The sequence below is a fragment of the Polypterus senegalus genome, chromosome 9 (assembly GCF_016835505.1).
Source record: "Polypterus senegalus isolate Bchr_013 chromosome 9, ASM1683550v1, whole genome shotgun sequence".
In the NCBI taxonomy this organism is placed as follows: Eukaryota; Metazoa; Chordata; class Cladistia; order Polypteriformes; family Polypteridae; genus Polypterus; species Polypterus senegalus.
The window spans coordinates 164,358,910-164,382,423 of record NC_053162.1 but is presented as its reverse complement, the minus strand read 5'-3'; the positions used below and the strand labels follow the sequence as shown (position 1 = coordinate 164,382,423).

The window sequence follows — 23,514 nt, the reverse complement described above, 5'->3', positions numbered from 1 at the left end:
TCCTTTACAAGAGGGGAGCCCAGACCATGGGACATCTATTACATAGCTGTAGTTACATACCCTGATGTTTTTATTACATTTTGAAAGTACAGATACATTGTAACTATGTAAGTACACTTGTTTTTGGATCAGTGATAAATTGTTACATTGTAATTATTTAAACTGTGGAATAACAATGACATCTGAGTAATTAACTATAGCATTACTTTGTATAACACAGTAAGTATGGAGTAATAACTCGTAGTTACACTGTACTTATACAGGTAATTACATAGTAGTTACAGTGTAATTATGGACACTTAATGTAAAGTGTTACCGTTCTGTCATATAGACGTCAACAAAACTGCCCAGACAAGGCATGAATAATAAAAAAGGACACCAATCACAACAGCTTATACTGAATTAAATCGGCCTTTAGTGATGCACTGAAAGCCTAGAGTTGAAGTCCTGTTGATTGCTGAATGTTATTTTGACACATATGTGCCTCCTATGCTACACCAGGGTGAGTATTATTATTATGCTTATTATTGTTCTTGGAATATTATCTACATTGTTAGTTATAATTTTTTTTATGACACATCATCACCCATGTTACCAGCCATGTGTTTATGCCATTCCCCATTCCAGTTCAGGGTGTGCATAAGCTAAACACTTACACAGGCCATTTTTGGCCAGCCAGGACTCTCAGCACTCAAAGCGGGTTTCCCTTTGCCTCAGGATGAGAAGAAGACAGGCTTACATTTTATTAAGTAATGGAAACTGCTGCCCTTAATGAGCACAGGCAGTTTTTTTTTTTTTGTTTTCGGTCACTCACTGAAGTAACTTCCTTTTCTTTTCTGTCCTCTAAATTACTTTGCTCCACACTACAGCCGAGCAATTCTAACATTAGTGCTTTACAAAACCACTGATGAATTATTTAGCACAGGACAGGAATCCGGCGGTTTGTTCCTCCCAGGTATTCACACTTTCCCTAACATGCTGCAAGTGGTGCCAGTGTGGAAATGAGATCTTAAATGCGGAAGAGTTGGTGACTGCCTAGCTGGGTGATCATTGTAGGTGCAATCAGTGGGATTAAAGAATAAGGGGTTCGACAATGGTGAAATTTTGTGGAGTCTTTCCAAGATGTCAGCTCAGTTGAAGAACATGTGCATTATTTTCCAAAACAAGAACATGAGGGTCAGTAAAGGCACAATGAGAGGGGATGTGAAAGAAACAAGCATCTCCCTCAGGTTGGCAGGTGACTCAGAGAACTCTTTATTGATCAGTCACCTTGTTGAGCAGTCCACAAAAACTCTTGCATGGCCAGGGTAGCCCTGATATTTCTATTTTATAACCAAATGATCACTGAATGTGTAAGTAAAGTATCCCAGTCCTAATCAACTGTTCTAACTTCTACTGACACCTAATCCTTATGATTGATAGTCACATTTAATGACCTTATGTTGCAAAAGAAATGACAGCAAATGAGTAACTGTGAAATGAGTAAATGTTCTAGCAAGTTAATACAGATCTTCAAACTATAACTTTTAAAACTGCTTGCCTCTTGTCCTTTGAGACATTCTATGGAGAAGCAATTATCCCAGATGGACAAGTGATTAGGCCATCGTGTTAAAAGGTCAGACCAGGAAAGGCCATCTTCTAGAGTGGGAAGGCAACATCTTTAACCAAACAACAGGAGAAACTACCCAGCATTACAAAAGCAGAAGATCTTAGGAGGTTACTGCAGTCCTTGCAAAGTTCACAGGTTCATTTCATTGAAGTGATCACTTTATCTTCATGTGAAGTCAAGATTTTTTCGAACCTTATTTATGAAATGGTTTATTCTTACAGAGCTTTAATTAACTGTGTCTTTCACGGGGGGAGTTACATCCCATAGAGAAAAGTCAGAGTACTGAGAAAAAAAAAAAAACACCTAGACATCCATGGAGGTTTGCATTTAAAGAACAAGACTTTGGAGGCAACAGGGTTAACTACTGTGCAGTCATACAACTCTGGCCTAATTCATCAATTGCATGCAGAGTTCTTCTAAACCATACTTAAACTTTTCACATGCAATCCATTATTTTAGAATAATGAAGAGAAAGATGGAGGTACAGTGGATTTGTGGCCAAGTATAACACTGCACACCCATACATCCTGGTTCAGTTCCATATGTGGATGACGTCCTATGGGATCTCTGGACTGGTTTAGTAAGTTCCTTTCCATTGGCAAATGTACTGTGAATGCTGTGGCATCTTTAGTTAAGTTAGAAGTTTCCTTCTGGTTTGCAATACTGATCTATCTATCTATCTATCTATCTATCTATCTATCTATCTATCTATCTATCTATCTATCTATCTATCTATCTATCTATCATATAGTGCCTTTCCTATCTATCTATCTATCTATCTATCTATCTATCTATCTATCTATCTATCTATCTATCTATCTATCTATCTATCTATCATATAGTGCCTTTCCTATTATCTATCTATCTATCTATCTATCTATCTATCTATCTATCTATCTATCTATCTATCTATCTATCTATCTATCTATCTATCTATCTATCTATCTTTCTTTCTTTCTTTCTTTTGTAAGTGCCAGAACGGATGGACTAGCAGCCCTGACTGGAGTTGAGGATGATAAACCACCCGGCCAGATGGCTGTAATGGAAGAACCACAGGAGTGGAGGATGATGCTTAATTTCTATCCCAGATGGGATGAATGAATAATGGGTGGACTTGGGGAGGTTGTGTATTGAGAACAATTTATCTCCCAGTGCGAGAGCTGGCAATATGTCTCTAGATAGCTTTCAACTTGGACACATGGAAATTGTAGTGTGGAAGGGCGACCCTGTCAGGGTCCTTTGGTGCTGCCAGTAAGTGCTGTGGGAAGAGACCCTTCCTGCTTCGTGTAGCTTTCATGTGCCCAGAAGTGCTTCTGATGTGCAACACCATAGCATCATAAGTAATCGCAGGTCCCATATAAAAAAAGCAACTCTGTCTCATATAGGCGAGTCAGAGTCAGGATGTAGTGACTATGCTTTGCAAAGAGGATTGGAAGGAAATGGAGTAGAATTGCTACTTTTGCATGGTATAGTGTTGGATTGACTTTAAAGCCTGTGAAAGTGTCTTTGTCTAATAAGTATATCTCAATATCTTTATTTTAACCTGGAACTATGGGTTGTGAAGTTGTGTCTGGTGTTCAGGGCCTGTCTAGTGGTCACATTGTGCATTTTCTATCTATCTATCTATCTATCTATCTATCTATCTATCTATCTATCTATCTATCTATCTATCTATCTATCTATCTATCTATCTATCTATCTATCCGTCTGTGACAAGTTCCACACTACTAAGATGGCCAGATTGTCTTATAATCGTAATCCTGTTTAACCCTCAAATCTAGCATTTTATTCAAAATCTGTCTGCAGTTACTATATTCTATCCCTCCATACCAAAAGACCTTTTCTTTTTAAATGAGATTGCACTGCCATGCCACCCATGACATTTGCTTTCTTTTTACTCCGTATAGCCCTTTATTTTGCTCTCTTAATCCAATGTCATGATCGTGGGATGCCAATGCCTATCCAGATGCCCTGTCAGGAAACTAGAAACAACTCACACCATCCATCTCAGTGCATCCTCATGTCCACTCTCACACTGGGACAATTCTGAGCCACCAAGTCCGCATAAATCTGAATGTTAACTCTTTTCATTTTGTATTCTGTACAGGCTGAGGCTGAAGATCCGCCTCATCCAGATCACCTCTGTGTATTGCCTTGGCATCTCTTGGCAGAAGCCTCAAACGCTGGCCTTTCTGAGAACTTGTCTTCAATAAGTGCAGTGTAAAGATAGTGTGTCCCCCCGGCCACAGTCTTGAATTAAGAGCTGTAGGCTGGTGTGTTCCCTGCTGGCCCTAAGTGCTGCTTGGAGTCTCACGGGGAGGAAACGTGTCTCTGACAACAGATCTCTTATAAGCTGATAATGATGTTACAAAAACACCAAGAGCAGTAGGCTGACATTGGCATTTGCTCATTTCCTTTAGAAAATCTGCTACCAGCTCCCAGTCCTGATTCGCTCACTCTGCCGTCCTTGGAAGCCTGAACTTAGCATTTCTGCTTTTATGTTTGCCTTTTCTTTGAACCTAAATTTAGGATTTCCTGGGAAGTCTAAAGAAGCTATGGCATAAATGAGTCTGTTAAATTTTCTCTTACAGAATGATTTATAGCATATGCAAATGTAAAATAAAGAAATGGATCTTTATGCCAACCAGCCTTTCCTATATTTACTCCATGAAAGCCTTAGTTCCAGTCAGGTTCTTAATTTAAACTTTTAAACTCAGCCTCTTGTTTTGGACCTGGTGATGGGATCAAACAATAATGAATTTAAAAAAAAAAAAAAACTTCATAAAAGCCACTCATTTTTCTCATTTTTATAATTACAGTACAGTTTTTACTATTACAATGGTGGATTATATAGCATGACAATACGCTGTAACGTTTCTTACCTCAAAGCCAGCCAAATTGCTTTATCACCTCAACACCTTCCCCCAACCTCGACCCCAAGGCTTTCTTGAATGTCCTGCTTCAATTGTGGACAATTTGACAGAGAGACTAATATCTAATAAATGAGAGAAGTGTTTCAGCTTTCAAATGACATCACATACCTCTTTCCATGTATCCCACATTCTGTATTTTGTGGTCTCTAGAGGGCATTGCAGTGCCTCAGACACAACTACACACACAATAGTCAAACAGGTTTAATGGCTGTTTTGCTCCCTTGGCCACATCCGACTCCCACTCTGACTGAGCTTTAAATCCCCCGAGTCAAGCGGAGGACTCACTTTTAAACCCAGACCCTGGAGTACTTCCGGTGTTCAATGCATTACCCCCGAGAAGCACTTCCAGGTCAGGGAGGACCCCAATGGTACATGCATTGTTAGTAATCTGCAGTTCCCCCACAGAACCCAGGAGAGCAGACCCATGGGACCACAATGACCATGCTGCCCTGAGGGTGCCCATACTGGTAGGCCCTCCAGATGGAATGCTGCCACCCAGTACACGGGAGGACACTCTGCTTATAGTAGGCACTCACCCACTATTGTGGCATACCCCGTCCCACTGGCCTAGTTGGTGTGTTCGTCTAAGATTGCTGGGACACCAACTCCAGTGTAGCTGCTGTGGTAGCATTTTCTTGTGCTCGTGTCCTGGCATGGCAAGGGACTGTTCTTCATTTGCCAGTTGTTCTTCTTTGCATATGGCCACCTGGCCAGGTAAAGGAGCAGGATGCGTGCTGCTCCCTCACAATGTCTCATTTTTATTTATGTTTATTTGTAAAGATGTTTTAGAATCTTGCAGCTATTGACGGTATAATTTGAATACTCAGTATAATTTCTTTACCAGCTACCAGTACTGTTCTGCCCTTCATAATTATGTGTGGGCCACTGGTCTTCAATAATGGATAGGCATGCTCTGGATACTTATTTGAAAACAGTAAAAGTGGAGAAAAAATCTTGTTGTTTGTATTGCTTCAAAATGGTATAAATAAACATAATACTTATAGATATTTTATAGCGTTTTTTTCTGGGTGCTCCTGACACTTTCACTGACCTGTTTATAATGTTTGGAAGTTGTTTTCAGCAACTATGGAAATAAGAATAACATTGAGAGTGTTTTTTTTTTGGTAAAAATGTTACTGAATCGGATGAGTTGAAATACTTGGGATCAACAGTACAGAGTAATGGAGATTGTGGAAGAGAGGTGAAGAAGAGAGTGCAGGCCGGGTGGAATGGGTGGAGAAGAGTGTCAGGAGTGATTTGTGACAGACGGGTATCAGCAAGAGTGAAAGGGAAGGTCTACAGGATGGTAGTGAGACCAGCTATGTTATATGGGTTGGAGGCACTGACCAGAAAGAAGGAGACAGAGCTGGAGGTGGCAGAGTTAAAGATGCTAAGATTTGCATTGGGTGTGACGAGGATAGGATTAGAAATGAGAACATTAGAGGGTCAGTCTCAGGTTGGATGGTTGGGAGACAAAGTCAAAGAGGCGAGACTGCACTGGTTTGGGTATATTGGGAGAAGGATGTTAAGGATAGAACTGCCAGGCAAGAGAAAAAAAGGAAGGTCTAAGAGAAGGTTTATGGTGAGGATGCAGGGAGTAGAGTTGGCGAAGGTGGATGAGTTGAAATACTTGGGATCAACAGTACAGTGTAATGGGGATTGTGGAAGAGAGGAGAAGAAGAGAGTGCAGGCAGGGTGGAATTGGTGAAGAGTATCAGGAGTAATTTGTGACAGACGGGTATCAGCAAGAGTGATGGGAAGGTCTACAGGATGGTAGTGAGACCAGCTATGTTATATGGTGTGGAGATGGTGGCACTGACCAGAAAGCAGGAGACAGAGCAGGAGGTAGCAGAGTTAAAGATGCTAAGATTTGCATTGAGTGTGACGAGGATGGACAGGATTAGAAATGAGGACATTAGAGGGTCAGCTCAGGTTGGATGGTTGGGAGACAAAGTCAAAGAGGCGAGATTGCGTTGGTTTGAACATGTTCAGAGGACAGATGCTGGGTATATTTGGAGAAGGATGCGAAGGATAAAGAAAAGAGGAAGGCCTAAGGGAAGGTTTATGGATGTGGTGAGAGAGAGAGTAAGCTGGAGATGGGTGTAACAGAGCAAGATGACGAGGACAGGAAGATATGGAAGAAGATCATCTGCTGTGGCAAACCCTAACGGGAGCAGCCGAAAGAAGAAGAAGATTCTGATACAACATACATGTACAACATGACTGTTTCTCCAGGTGTACAAATTCTGAAAGAGAAATGTCTGACGTTTGCATTGAGGTAGAACATGAATATTGAGTGAAGCGTGATAAAGTTATAGCCAATTAAATCAAAGTAGCAGATAATGGACAGAAATGAGGCCAAGTTTAAAGGGTCCATGACAGACTCGCTGATATGTGAACTCTTCGTTTTTCTCACACTAGCCCTCTGTCGACTGTTTAAATTTTACAAAGGTGCCGACTGCCGCCATGACTTGTAGTGCACAAGAGGCTCTTCATTTTATAACATTTGTGTGCTTCATTTAATTGTGTTGCTTGTCAGTTTTTAGTTCTTTATTGTTTCTTTTTATTAACCACAAGTCAATTAAGCTTAAGTGGTAAATAACAAGGGAGACGAGCTAATTAGTGAAATTGGTGCCATTTTCACCGGTATGCATTCATCATTAAATAGCTACTTTTAATGAAACAGTTTAAAAAAAGCAAAAAAAAGTCATATGGGGTCCTAATCCTCCCCTCTACATCTGCTGATTTTACCAGAAAAGTTAAACACAGAAAAGGAGGAATTTTGGACAGAGCAGAATGCGAACAAGAACAAGCAGCATAATGCTTAGTTGAATGACATCTTCCACGCACCTAAAGAGTGTAGCCTCAGATTATCAAATAAAATGAACAAAAGCCCTCCAGGACCACCCTAATCTAAGAGAAAGTGACCCTAAATCCCAGATTCTCTTAACTTGACTTTGATTTACTTTGTAGGCCAGTGGTCTTCACCTCTGGTCCTGGAGGGCCGCAGAGGCTGCAGGTTTGCATTCTAACCCTTTTCTTAATTAATGACCAGTTTTTGCTGCTAATTAACTCCTTTTCCTTTCATTTTAATTGACTTTTTATTGAACAAATAAAATTTGTTCCCCTGAATTTCTTTATCATTCCCCTGAATTGCTTAATTTCCTTCTTTAAATGGCACCCAAAGAGAAATGAAATGTGAAGTGAGTGAGCCAACAGAAGACCAAATAAGTCAGGGCCTCAAACTCCAACTATTTCACTCCTACCAGTTGCTTAATTAGGTGCCAAGTCTTGTTCTTAATTGTGGTGGGCTGGCGACCTTCCCAAGGTTTGTTTCCTGCCTTGTGCCCTGTGTTGGCTGGGATTGGCTCCAGCAGACCCCGTGACCCAGTAGTTAGGATATAGTGGGCTATATCCTATTTGTAGTTAGGATATAGCGGGTTGGATAATGGATGGATGGATGGATGTCTTCTTGTTAATTAAACCCGTTCTTTAATTCCATGGCTTGTTACAACTCTCATTTTGCAATAGCACACATTTCTGAATTTGTTGATTTTCTCTTTTCCAAGAGCACTGTTCAAACGTTTGGGGACCCAAGGGCCTTCATCATTCTTTATTTTCAGATATTGTATGACAGACACAGTTTGCCAGTCGTGTTTTGGTTCATTTTGTAATTTTATTATTGTTTGGCTGCTAATTAAGGAACAAGCAACAATCTTCAAGAGCAAGTCAATTAAAATGAATTCAAAAGACATTAATTAGCAACAAAGGCAGATCACTAATTAAGAAAAGGTTTAGAATGAAAACCTGCATCCACTGGGACCTTGCAGGACCAGAGTTGGGGACCCCTGTTGTAGGTCATGCTTTACCAGCCGCAAATCAAAAACTTTGTGGTTTAGTGGTATTTAAACCACCTCACTTTGGGTCCCATTCCCAGCTGTGGCTCACTGGGTGACTGGGAGTCAATTCAGTTTATTTTTCTATAGTACTTTTCACTGTGTGCAGGCACAGAGTGCTCATATAGATACAAATACACATTTTACAAATGACTGACTACATATAGAGCGCAAATAAAGAAAGAGTACAGGTAACTAAGACGGTGGAGATGCCAGCAACTGTGGTTCCCCTCCATCGGACAACTCAGTGCCAGGTGTCCTTCCATCTTCCACCACTTCTGTCTCAGTATCTATGGGATCCCTGGGAGTGACACATACATTGTACCTCACGCCCACACAACTACCAGCGGTGGATGATCTACTCCTGGAGCATTAATCACTTGCTCCTCTGTGGGACCACCAATGGCTCTGCCTCCTCTCCGTCACGTTGCAGTTCTCTCTCTGTCTCTTTCGTTCCCCTTTTTTCCTTCTCAGGCTTCTCTATAACATTTTAAAAGGGCACAGATGATTACACCCTCCATAGTGCTAATGAGTCATCCATCCATTTTCGCACCCGGTGAATCCGAACACAGGGGTCTGCTGGAGCCAATCCCAGCCAACACAGGGCACAAGGCAGGAACCAATCCCGGGCAGGGTGCCAACCCACCGCAGGACACACAGAAACACACGCCAAGCACACACTAGGGCCAATTTAGAACTGCCAATCCACCTAACCTGCATGTCTTTGGACTGTGGGAGGAAACCGGAGCGCCCGGAGGAAACCCACACAGACACGGGGAGAACATGCAAACTCCACGCAGGGAAGACCCGCGTCTCCTAACTGCGAGGCAGCAGCGCTACCACTGCGCCACCGTGCCGCCCACGCTAATGAGCCAATTGACTAAATGTATGCTCAGCTGATCACCCCAATTCACACCCCAGAGTCACTCCTCCACGTTACTGCATACACACCTACACCCCATATAAGCCTATTTACTTTTACGGCACAATCGTCACGGATCCTGCTACACCACACACTCCCACTGTGACACTGAGGATTGTCCCCTGTCCCGTTGAGTCACTTTCCAGTCCTTTCTTTGTCTACCCCTAACCACTGGACACCCCTCCCTAATTCCATTTTTCTTTAACAGCACTACTCTGAAATGATTTGCTTTCCTTTGATTTTGCAGTAGAATGTAAACAACATTATTATTTATAGCTGAAATTGTCTGCAGACAGCCAGCTGGGGCACCTGGCTTCTGGAACACTCAGATAATATAAAAATAAATGTTGGAAAAAACAGAAAAAAAAAAATGTCTTGTAAGACGGAGCATAGAAAGGACGTTACACTTGGCTGTTTAGAAAAGGCAACACGAAGGAAGTCAAGGCACATTTTTTGATTTAAAACTGAATGCTTCAATATCATACTCAAAATTAAGGAATAAAACAATACAGCACCGATACAGAGTGGAGATGGTTGGCAGCAGGTGGCCTTTGACTTGGGGTTAATTTTACAAAGCTCTCTATGATTGAAACACCGAGGCCACACGGACCTCCACAAGCGCATGCAATGAGAAATCCATTTTAGTTCAGAATGAAATTTGGTGCAGTACAATATCTCTTCTGATTTATAGCTACTCACCCTCCCGGTGTCATCCCCCTGGGTTTTGATGGTCTGCAACCACCAGCTATAGGTGAAGCTTGTCTTTGATAAATTAGGAGGATGGTGGGGAGTTGATGAAACTGCTCTTTGCAGTTTATCGTGTTTGACCAAACTTCAGGCGCATAAAAAAAAGATTGGCCCACAGCGATGCTTAAAAATTATATTATTCTCCATCATGATAGCAGCTTCTGCTCTGACAAGATATATCTTATTAGGCGATGGCAGCTGCGGGAATTCCGACGACAACATTCACTGAAGTTACTGAGACGCCCCACAACTCTGGGAACACTTCTCGTTAACACAAAACCTAAAATGGGTTGTTGTTAAACTGCACATTGTAATAGAGAAACAAACGTGTGCAATTCCAACATTATAATAAACGGTGATTCCCGTGACTCTCATTAATAAGAGCCGCATTCAGGCCAATATTCTCCTGTACTGCTTTTCAAGAAACTTTCAACATTTCAGAAATGCAACATTTCTTAAACTATGGGTCGGGGTCATGTTTGTGATGGGTCACCACATGACTATGCAGTAAAATTAGCCGAGACTATCCAAGCACAAATTTTTTTTGTGGTGAGTGATATACCTAACTGTTTAGTGAAGCATTTGTTGCAGTAGTTTGCAAATCTACGCCCATTGACGCATCACAGAAGTTTTTTGTTTTTAATACACTAGCCATACATTTAAAACAATTTTGTTATCTCTTGCCATATGTGTACCTACCTCATGTGCCTGAACCTCTCTTGACCGATGACCCTTCTCTCATGCATGTTCGTGTAAAGCCTCCTTCGGAAGACTCTGTCATTTTGAGGCACTTTTCTCACTTTCTGTCTACATTGACACATCACATCTTTGAAGGTGACACTCCTCTGCCTTTATTCTTCTTTGTGTCTTTCACATTTGCATTTCCTCTTTCGATGACATCACCAAAGTCAAACTGACCAATCAGATTGCTCTGAGATACAGGGGACACACAGAGACCTTAGCGCTTTATTACATAGTTGATACTCCACATTCATCCATATCCCCTTCTCACGAGCAGAGAAACAATCAAACTGACTTCACTGACAAGGAAAGACACGCATATGAAAGGGGGAGAGAGGAGGGAATGACTCAGGTGAAGGAACTGCAGCACTAGTCTGAAGTGACAAAGTGACTATAATTGATGTGGCACAAAAATTGGATGATTTTTGGGGTGTTATGATCTGCGAGTGAATAGGGTGGATGCACTATAGTGCTGTGGCAGTGTTGTACGGTATGCTAAAAGAAGTTTAACTGGCCATGGACAACTGGTCAGTGCTTATTCACTTTTAGGGCATACATTGCATCTATGTATCTCTGAAACAAAAGTTCATTAAGTTTGATATGCATAAGCAAAGGAGAATTCCGTATCTTGACATTATTTACATGTAATTCTACTAGAAGTGTGAAGGACAAAATTGGACCACTGAGAACTGTAAGAACATCAAAAATATCAGACAGGTGGTAGACATTCAGAATGATGTTAGCTGATAGCATTAAACATTTCAAACTCAGCTATTATTCAAGATGTATCTAATTACCCGTTTAAATGAATAGTGCATTCATTTATCACTCAGTTTATTAAACTGCACTATATAAATTAAATACATTATTATTATTATTATTCCATTCATCCAACCTGCTATATCCTAACTACAGGGTCACAGGGGTCTGCTGGAGCCAATCTCAGCCAACACAGAGCGCAAGGCAGGAAACAAACCCTGGGCAGGGTGCCAGCCCACCTCAGATTATTATTATTATTATTATTATTATTATTATAAGAAGAAGATTAATTTGTTAAATGAAAAACAGAACATGTCGAAGTATTAACAAACCCATTTTGGAAAACATAATGTTATATTAAAGTTGGGGCTCATTTGAATAGCATTCTTAAAGATAGTATATAAGATATGGTAAATAAACTCCATTTATTATTTTTTTTGTCTGTTTTATTCTTTACCAGGTGCCATAAGATAACTGTCTAAATTAAGTGATTATTCATAGTACCTTTTTAAAAATCCTCAGAGTCTCATGTTGCTCCCTAACAGTTTATTTCTTTTAGCCTTACTAAAGTGTGCACTGGTAATACACCACAGGAATCTAGCCCAGGTTTTGACTGATATTTAATATTTTATTGGCCATATGTGTGCATTCCACTGTACTCTTTTAGTAATATTAATGTGTGACATAAGTGCCTGTAAGGAAACAAAATATGTTTATTGTGTTGTTATTACATGGCCATTGTTATTGCACTGTCATTACAATAACAGTCCTCTTCTTGGGTTCCTGTATTGTACTAATTTTATTTTTGGGGTCCTCAGGTTAAAATGCTTAAGTACCTCTACTCTAACAGACTTCCATAGCTCCAATAATGTATTGATAATGTATACTCCTAGGTTACTCTCAAGCTATTATACTGTAGATAAGCACTCCGTATTTGTGTGCTGTTTAATGCTTATCTAGCAAGCTTTCGTAGTTGAGTAATGGACCTTTTCAGAAGGAAGCTGTACACTTTCATCTACAAGTACTACTGTATGTGTCTCTTACAGCTCTCATGAAGTCATGCATGGTGATATAGGCTCTATTCATTAAGGGTGTGCACAAAAAGGCAAGCTTCAAAAGAGCGACCTCAAATGAGCTCGGCGAATAAAGGCGTTCGTAGATAATTTAGTTCAAATGGCTCTGGAATATGTGAAGAGCAACAAAGGTGCAGATCTACTCGTAGTTGAAGGCTACACATTCAGAAAGGAGAAAACTATCTCCGAATATCTACGTGGCATTGCACATAATCTACAGCTTCAAGTGTAACGTAACAATGAGTAAGAGTGGAAAACAACAAAATATAGAGAGCTTTAGAAATAGTTTGTTAGAAGTTCATGCATTAATTAATTGGATGTTTTAATATTCTTGCTTTTGCCTTTTTATACGTTCAGTCATTGCCTTTATCTAATAAATTTTCTGTAATAGTTTTGTTGTGTTTGCCTTTATTCGCTGCGCCCAATTGAGGTCGCCCTTTTGAAGCTCGCCTTTATTTAGGCGCCCTTATTGAAGGATACCGTTGAGGCACACCTGAACATGGCCCATGCCATCTTTTATATTTGAGCATAATAAACTCTTATAGAGGGGTGACCATATCCCCTCAGAATCAATATGGGACAATGCTGGCTAATAGGAGAGAGCTGTCTCAGTGTCAGTTGGTCGTCTCATAATGACTCATACTTGTAATTACGTTTCCTTCTCCCATTATTTAAGAATTTTCTGAGGGATTAGCTCTTATCTGATAACAAAATCTGGACCTTTCTTATTGGTTGTTCTCCACAACACAACAGATGTTTCTATGTGACAAATTCTGTTAAGTCCCCTTTCCTACTGTAGATGGTCATTCCTGTCAGCCATTTAACATCTCCATTGATATTCCTACAAGTATGTGTAACCTTACATAGATTAAACAATTTACCCTTCTAGCATTTTGTTTTTTATTCCTGCTTGTTTTTTATTCTGATTCAGAATTTTGTGTTTCCTATATTAAATTATTATGTGGTGTTTGTATCCAGAGTTAGTAATTTGTTCTTTTCATGTACTATTATTACTTTTGTACCCATTTGAATATGCATGAAGCACTTTAAGCTTGGAAAATACCAAAAACAAATGAAATGCATTATTATTAATATTATCCATCCATTATCCAACCCACTGAATCCGAACACAGGGTCACGGGAGTCTGCTGGAGCCAATCCCAGCCAACACAGGGCACAAGGCAGGAACTAATCCTGGGCAGGGTGCCAACCCACCGCAGGACACACTCAAAAACCCACCCACACACCAAGCACACACTAGGGCCAATTTAGAATCGTCAATCCACCTAACCGGCATGTCTTTGGACTGTGGGAGGAAACCGGAGCGCCTGGAGGAACATGCAAACTCCACGCAGGGAGGACCTGGGAAGCGAACCCGGGTCTCCTAACTGCGAGGCAGCTGCCCTATTATTATTATTATTATTATTATTATTATTATTATTATTATTATAATACTTACCCATATCCTTCACCAGCGTTAAGACTGGTTGCACATATGACAATGTTGCATAAACATGATGCGGTCTAACACAGCCTCTGAAGTCACAATCCCCATGTAACCTGACAGAGCCTGAGCAGATTTTTATATAGAAGAATCATCAATCAGTAGTGATGAAGAAGGAGCTGAGTCAGAAGGCGAAGCTCTTGATTTATCAGTCGATCTGTATTACTACTTTTTCCTTTGGTCCTGAGCTTTGGGTGATGACCGAGAGAATAAGATCACGGGTACAAGCGGATCTTTTTCGTCACTGGGTGGCTGTACTCTCACTTAGAGATGCAGGTGAGAAACAGAGAGAGGCTTAGAGTGGAGCTGCTGACCCTCTGCATTAAGAAGAGCCCATTCAAGTGGTCTGGACATCTGACACGGACCTCCCTGAAGAAGTTTTATGGGCTCAACTAGCTGGGAGGAGAACTCAGAAAAGACCCAGGGCTCATTGGCAGGATTATTTCTCCCAGATAGTCTGGGAATGCCTTGGGATCCCACAGTATGAGCTGGTAGGCGTAACCAGTGAAAGGGACAAATGAGCCTCACTGCTAAGACAGTTGTCCCTGTGACTCAGTCTCAGACAAGCGGTGGAAAATGAATGAATGAATTTTACTAAACAATTTACAGATGTTTTTAGAAATGGGTGCTTTAAGGTGGCCGGCCCCAAGTGACCCTGTATTGGATTAAGCACGTTTGAGAAGGTTATGTTATGTTACATTTCAAAGTCAATGGCTGAGGTGAGGACTAGTAAATGGCAGTGTTGCATCATCTGACTTTTAACAAATTAACACATTTACCACAATGGCATCTGGGCCATCTGTTCATTATGACCTCATTAGATGTGTATTTTTGCATTTTGTATATAACAGTTATCCCCTCATTTTCCTTCCACTATCCATAATTGCATCTGACTGCTCTCATTTCCCACCCCTCTATGGATTATAATATTGGGTTTTTATCATCTGTAATTTAAAGCAAGCTTCTTGTAAGCGTGCAAGGTACATATCATGCTGGCGCGTAACTATTGGCGAAACCCAGTATGAAGAAGTGCCCCCTGCTGGTCCAGCAAAAATACTGCCAATTCAATTACCAAGCAGCACATCTATTGCAAATTTAATGGACCTGGAGGGCCCTAATTTCTAACTGCCCTGGGGTGAAAAGAAATGAAGTAACATCCCCACACCAGTTACTATCTAATCACTTGAAAATCAAGCTACAGCCATTTTTAATGATTGAACCAAGTGCAATTACATGCCTATTTATGGTGTGCAGGCAAAGCTTTCAATTTTCAGAATTGCTGTAAAGACTGTGATAAGAGTTGACTAGAAAAAAAAGATGCAGTGTTTGCAGCTCTTGTTTGCCTTTCTCATGTCTATTTTCCTCTCATCTCTTTCTGATAAGGTCACCCGGCTCTGCCACCCTTGGTAACAAACTCTATTTACTGTCAACAGCCCGGCTATTACTGATAGAATGCAGCCTGCCAGAGACAAGGCACCCGAGTCGGGCCTGGGGAACAATTGAATTTGTCTTCTCACCAAGAGTTTGAAGAATGGAATTGGGACTGAAAAGCTCATGCTTAGGAGAATGTTTAATTCAGGTGCTACCAAATATATTCAAAAAGGCCTACTTAAAGAGTCTTCCAGGGTCTTTTTGCTTTTGATTGACTGAATGAATCAAACCTGGCCAAATGTCTCACCATTTACTGGACAAAAAAAGTCAAGATAGATAGATAGATAGTTCTCAATGGGGATGGAGGATGATTACTTGCCCAGCTGGGATGCCATAGTAGAGGCAAATGGACAGGCAGGCTTTCCAGTCAGGAGAGAACAGGCACCCTTACCCAGTCGGGAAGCCAATAGAATGGTTTGGATTCTTTATCCCCCGATACTCTAAATGGCAGAATCCCTGGGTTAGGATTCCCCACCCACAGGGCATGCTGGGACCTGTAGTCCCATGGGGCAGCAATGTTGGATTCCATGGGTGCTGCCAGGGGGATTAGTCCTCCCTATTTTCAGAGATTTCCACTTGACCCGGAAGTGCTTCTAGGAGGCTATGCCCAAGCACAGGAAGTGCTCCCTGGTCACTGATAAAGAAGCTGCTCATCTTCATCCAAGTGAGTCGGAGTTGGGAGGCAGAGGACAACACTTGCTTGGGGGAATAGCAGGAAGATGGAGAGGGAGGAAAAAATCCATTGTGTACTGTGCTGTGTTATACATCACTCTATCTTAACCTGTGACTGTGTGTATGATAGATAGATAGATAGATAGATAGATAGATAGATAGATAGATAGATAGATAGATAGATAGATGGCAGCATGGTGGCACAGTGGGTAGCGCTGCTGCCTCGCAGTTAGGAGACCCGGGTTCGATTCCCAGGTCCTCCCTGCGTGGAGTTTGCATGTTCTTCCTTTGTCAGCATGGGTTTCCTCTGGGTGATCTGGTTTCCTCCCACAGTCCAAAGACATGCAGGTTAGGTGCATTGCCTATCCTAAATTGTCCCTGGGTGTGTGTGTGTCCAGAGGTGGGCTTGCACCCTGCCTGGGGTTTATTTCCTGCCTTGAGCCCTGTGTTGGCTGGGATTGCCTCCAGCAGACCCCCGTGACCCTGTGGTTAGTATATAGCGGGTTGGATGATAGATAGATAGATGTGAAAGGCACTGCATAATAGATAGATAGATAGATAGATAGATGCTCCCAGTCTCGCAGGCATAGGCTCCATAACCTTATTTGGAGTATGCCAAGCTGTTATCTATAATGTTTTACAAAATTAAATATAACAGAGATAATTACAGGGATAACAAAAAGCAGTAAACTAAATGAGAACCATTGCCCTGATTCCTCTCCAGGTCTATCTAAATAGGAAGTAACCTGCCTAGTACAGCATATTGGATGCCTAGAGCAGTTTGTCAGGAAGGGCACCACAATAAATTGGCCCCCTTTACCTTTTGCACCTCTTACTAACACCCAGTTACTCTTTTTCTACCACCAGTCTAGCACTGACCCTCTTAAACCTCCTAACTCAAAATGAATTTAAGATGGCCTTTAAGCCATTGATTGTTTTTAAATGGTACTTTATTGGGTACTTTATTGTTTGACGAAGAACCATTTCATTCTGTGAATTGTTCTTTGCATGTAAAATGGATACTTTATAGTAGTTAAATAAGATGGACATGTTTAATATATTGTAGACTATCTTGCATGATTTTTCGACCAAAGGATGAAATGTGGCTTCTTTTATCCCGGACCCAAGAGTAATTCCGGTGCTAGGGCATAGCCCAATTGAAGTACTTCCCGGTCAAATGGAACTCCCATAAAGCAGGGAAGAAGATCCACTGTAGCACCCCCTGGTGGCCCCCCTAAACCCAACACAGATGTTCTTGAAGATTACAACAATCAGAGTGTCTTGTGGGTATATGCACAGGTACAACCACCATTGCTTGACGAAGAACCATTTCATTCTGTGAAGCATATCTTGCAGGTAAAATTGATACTTTTTCATAGTTCTAAATATGAGAATAAGATGGACATGTTTAATGTATTGTAGGCTACTTAGTCTGACAGATGGCCGGGAGACAGGGGGAGAGGACGTGACCACAACAATACCTCCCCCGGTACACGACATGGCAAACCCCCTTGGACTGCATCAGGGCCATGGGTTTGGATCTTGGAAGCTCAACCCTTCTGGGGTCTGTGGTTACCACCAGGGGGCGCATGGTTAGTTCCGAGCCCTGGACTGCAGCACTTCCACCACAGTCAGAAATGCAGCCAAGAGAGGATCCGGGTGCACCGGGAGTACTTCTGGGTGCCCATGCAGCACTTCTGCCACACCAGAAAGTGCTACCAGATGATCGTCAGAATGCTTCTGGGTACAGTATAAAGGAGGCCTCCTCACTCCATTCAAAAAGCCTGAGTCAGGAGGAAGAGGACCAAGCTGTTGTGAGAGGAGTGGAGGCGGCAGAAGAAACAAAAGAAAAGACAAAGAAGAAAGGGAGAAAGAAGGGACTGAGTTATTGGTAGCATATTGTGCTCTGTGTGCAGTGTAAAGGAAAAAGAAAGGCAAATATAAACCATGTGTGCTAAGGACTTGTGTCACTGTGCCTGTCTGTGCCGGCTTCGATTTCCTCAACTTCTGACTGAAGGATGTAAGCATCCCTCAAGTACCCCAACCATCCTAGAACAAAGCAGAGGCCTCCCAGATTTTGATGAGCTCCCCTGTTGAAGTCTATCAGACTGGAAGGCTCTGACTCCTTTAACCACAGTCCTTCCATTATATTCTCGTGCTTCGGATACCGAGATCTGGGACTCGTTCTACAATTAAAAATCCCATCATTTCACAGCAGTGATGGCTCAGCCTGTATTCCCAGTAATGTGTTGTGCCCAAGACCTGACAGGATCACACAGTACAACGGACATATTGAAATGTTTAACGGCCCCTGATCACACAGGGCAGGGTCACAAAGCAGCTGGAACGTAACCCAGCAGTCATCGGATGCCAGGCAGGAACAATACCCGGACAAGACACCAGCTATTTTATAAGGCATGTCAAATATACTTCATACTGAATGTGTTAAGTCAGTTTTATTTCTCATCATTCTATTAATAAGAACTCCATGGAAATCACGGATAGCATCTGCTGCATAAATTATATCTGTTATTCCCTGAATTTATGGTATACTTATTGAAGTACAAAAATACATTTTTAATAAAAAGCAAGTTTGATTCACACAGGTGTATACATCATGTTTCCATCTGTTAGATTTAACTTTAAAAAGGTTAATTAAATTAAAGTAGCCTGAAGAAAATGCCTGGATCGTGGGTGATTAAATTAAATCTGTCTGTCTCTCGACTGCTCACTGTTTGCTAAAAATAATAATATAAGTTAATTAATTTGTAAAATAAATAAAACATTAAATTCATTGAGTTGTGAGTAATAAATTAATTAAATACTAATTAAAAATAAGTCCAGAGAAGCTTATTATCATGATGAAAAAAAAATAAAATAAAATGAAAACAAAACAGCATGCGCCTTTCTGCTTCGCTCCGTCTCTCCAGCTTTGCAGTCCCTCTGGGCTTGTTCTCCTTTTTCTGCCCCCATGTTGTTTGGGGTTCTCTTTACTACTTATTCCTTTACCTTTTTATCTTTTGTTTAGCTCTCATTTTCTATTTTTTTGTTTTTTCTTTTATTGTATTGAGGTGTCACGACGGTTCAGTGGTTAGCACCATTAGGTGGGAAGAGTGGAGGTGGCCTAGCGCTTGGATTTTCAGCAGGCTTTAAGAAGGTGGTGGCTGTAGAGTGGGACTCAGTGGCAGGGACAGGCAGAATGGTGACCATGCAGTCAAATATACAGAGGTCCTTGGAGAAGACCTGCTTCAGAGTTTACACAACCTCAGACTGGGGTGACAGTTCAACCTTCAACATGACAAATGACTCACGACATATGGGCCAAGCCTACACTGGATCACATCTCTGCCTGTCCTTGAGTGGTCCAACTTAAACCCCATAGAATATTTGTGGAGAGACCTGAAGATGGCAAGTTAAAAATATCTCTCATCTAATCTAGTGGAGCTTGAGAGGGTCTGCCAGGAAGACAGGGCCATCTTATCATATGGGCACAATGGACACCAGTTGGGGGCTCCAGGAACAGAGGGACCCACAATTTTTCTGATGCCTATGTATGTTTCTGTATTGCTATCAAACCAGGGGCCCCAGTGCACTACTTTGACCAGGGGGGCCTATGATGCTATTAAGATGGCCCATGGGATAAACCACCCAAATGTAGATGTGCAAAGCTTGTAGGGGCTTACCTAGGAAGACTCAAAGCTGTAATTGGTGCCGACAGGGGCTTCTACAAAGTACCGGAATAAGGGTCTGAAAACCTATAGGAACGAGAGACTTTAGTTTTTGACTTTTAGTTTATTTGCAACTCTTCCTGGAGATACAGTGCATCCGGAAAGTATTCACATCGCATCACTTTTTCCACATTTTGTTATCTTACAGCCTTTTTCCAAAATGGCTTAAATTAATTTTTTTCCTCAGAGTTCTACACACAACACCCCATAATGACAATGTGAAAAAAGTTTACTTGAGGTTTTTGCAAATTTATTAAAAATAAAAAAACTGAGAAATCACATGTACATAAGTATTCACAGCCTTTGCTCAATACTTTGTTGATGCACCTTTGGCAGCAATTACACCCTCAAGTCTTTTTGAATATGATGCCACAAGCTTGGCACACCTATCCTTGGCCAGTTTCGCCCATTCCTCTTTGCAGCACCTCTCAAGCTCCATCAGGTTGGATGAGAAGTGTCGGTGCACAGCCATTTTAAGATCTCTCCAGAGATGTTCAATCGGATTCAAGTCTGGGCTCTGGCTGGGCCACTCAAGGACATTCACAGAGTTGTCCTGAAGCCACTCCTTTGATATCTTGGCTGTGTGCTTAGGGTCGTTGTCCTGCTGAAAGATGAACCGTCTCCCCAGTCTGAGGTCAAGAGCTCTGGAGCAGGTTTTCATCCAGGATGTCTCTGTACATTGCTGCAGTCATCTTTCCCTTTATCCTGACTAGTCTCCCAGTTCCTGCTGCTGAAAAACATCCCCACAGCATGATGCTGCCACCACCATGCTTCACTGTAGGGATGGTATTGGGCTGGTGATGAGTGGTGCCTGGTTTCCTCCAAATGTGATGCCTGGCATTCACACCAAAGAGTTCAATCTTTGTCTCATCAGACCAGAGAATTTTGTTTCTCATGGTCTGAGAGTCCTTCAGGTGCCTTTTGGTCAAACTCCAGGCCAGCTGCCATGTGCCTTTTACTAAGGAGTGGCTTCTGTCTGGCCACTCTACCATACAGGCCTGACTGGTGGATTGCTGCAGAGATGGTTGTCCTTCTGGAAGGTTCTCCTCTCTCCACAGAGGACCTCTGGAGCTCTGACAGAGTGACCATCGGGTTCTTGGTCACCTCCCTGACTAAGGCCCTTCCCCTCCGATCGCTCAGTTCAGATGGCCAGCCAGCTCTAGGAAGAGTCCTGGTAGTTTTAAACTTCTTCCACTTATGGATGATGGAGGCCACTGTGCTCATTGGGACCTTCAAAGCAGCAGATTTTTTTCTGTAACCTTCCCCAGATTTGTGCCTCGAGACAATCCTGTCTCGGAGGTCTACAGACAATTCCTTTGACTTCATGCTTGGTTTGTGCTCTGACATGAACTGTCAACTGTGGGACCTTCTATAGACAGGTGTGTGCCTTTCCAAATCATGTCCAATCAACTGAATTTACCACAGGTGGACTCCAATGAAGCTGCAGAAACATCTCAAGGATGATCAGGGGAAACAGGATGCACCTGAGCTCAATTTTGAGCTTCATGGCAAAGGCTGTGAATACTTATGTACATGTGCTTTCTCAATTTTTTGATTTTTAATAATTTTGCAAAAATCTCAAGTATACTTTTTTTCACGTTGTCATTATAGGGTGTTGTGTGTAGAATTCTGAGGAAAAAAATGAATTTAATCCATTTTGGAATAAAGCTGTAACATAACAAAATGTGGAAAAAGTGATGCGCTGTGAATACTTTCCGGATGCACTGTACGTTGGCATTATGGGCTACTGAGTGTAGATTGATTGATAGGCACAATTGGCAAATTTATCCTTTGGAAATGAAATCTTCAGTACACTACGTTACGGATACTGAATGCTTTCCGAAGTCACTGTATTCGTGTCATTGACGTGACCTGCTAGTTTTGCTTTGCTCTCATTGCTCCAACTCCCCTTAGAAGTCAGCTTCTCGACTTCATCTTTTCCTGAACCTTATTAAGCTGAGGCGCCACCCGTGTCTCCACTAAGCTGACAAGCATCAGCTGCCCTGCCCTCTTGCATTCAGAGTTCCTCCAAGCCAAGTGCTCATCGCCTAATGACCTGTTAGCGCCTTCATCATGGCAGTTGTAATTACGCCACTTGGGGTTGGGGTTGGGGGGACGTTCTTGCACATTTCCTGCAGCGGTGTGGCAGTCCCAGTTTAACAAAGCAAGTGAAGCAAATTAAAAACTAATCTGAGGGGTGTTGAGTGGGTTACTGGCACGGCAAGAACTTCGACACTCTCTGCAGAGAGCGACAAGTGATGGCAGGAGTGGCATCAACTGTTCCAAATTGCTGGCACCAATTACTGTATATATATTCATCTATCCAAAGCACTTGGTGCAATTAGCAGATCAAAGACTTTATAGGAATAGAAAGATTCCTTTCCAGTAGAACCGGTCTGATGAAGCAACACTTTTTCGTTTTTCTTTCCACAGATAAAGATGAATGCTTTAGTACACTGCAATCCGATTTTATTTCCATGCAGCGCACAGACATCCTGGCTGCCGGAAAGGAAGTTCTTTATTTAAATGAGAAAAGACTGTGAGAGAGCAATCTGCGTGGCACCCATGACTCTACCTCAAACTTATTTTCTGAAATAAGGTTAAATTTCATATTATTTCTTGACAAAAACCAATTCTGTCTCTGTTAGCTCCAGTACTACAAGCCTCAGTGCCAAAAACAATAACGCAGTGACAGACAATTTTCTGTGTGAAGCGAGGGTGTCTCTCAAGGGAGCCTGTTCCAGCTTTCGCATGGACGGCTTGCAGTATGTAATTTAGAGGGCATAAATTGCAGGACACAGTGCAGTTGGCAGTCATTCCCTGCTAGAGCCTGGAAGTCAAAGCTGATCATCCGTGTTAAAAAGAAAAAGAATTCCACTCCACTACGGGGCCAAGAAGTCCATAGATATATGGATAATCCTCAGAAGAAGGTGAAGATCTGGAGAAGCTACTACTTGGTATGTTGCAGCTTACATGATCTTTCAATGATGAAAGTAGGCTGATGTTACACCTGGGTGGTAAATATGATTCGCTTCGTTTCTAATTTTTTTTTTTGCACAATAAAGTTCAATTGTTACAGATTTTTTTGGGTCACTCAATTCAATTTTAATATTAATTTTGTTGTACTGAAGCTGCTTTTCAGTGAATCTGAATGAAGCCAATTTCACATAGTCATTGGGTGTTTGTCAGATTTGCTGACTGTTTTTGCTGATGTCATCACCGGACCGTGTCAGTTAAATTCATCCATCCATCCATCCATTTTCTAACCCACTGAATCCAAACACAGGATCACGGGGGTCTGCTGGAGCCAATCCCAGCCAACACAGGGCACAAGGCAGGAACCAATCCGGGGCAGGGTGCCAACCTATCGCAGCCGTGTCAGTTAAAAACAATGAAAATTGCTGGGTATGTCAAATTTAGTGACAACGTGATGACTTTCCCGTAGAGTCGTGCCCACTCCATTTTTGCCACAGCCAAAAGCATGCTGTCTGATGGAGCT

At 41.8% G+C, this 23,514-nt stretch overlaps 1 protein-coding gene across 2 annotated transcripts in view; it reads left to right on the top strand.

Moving 5' to 3' along the window:
- Positions 1-23,514, top strand: part of LOC120535929 (opioid-binding protein/cell adhesion molecule homolog) — a 2,184,266-nt gene that overhangs the window by 856,557 nt on the left and 1,304,195 nt on the right. The gene's annotated exons all lie outside the window — the stretch shown is intronic.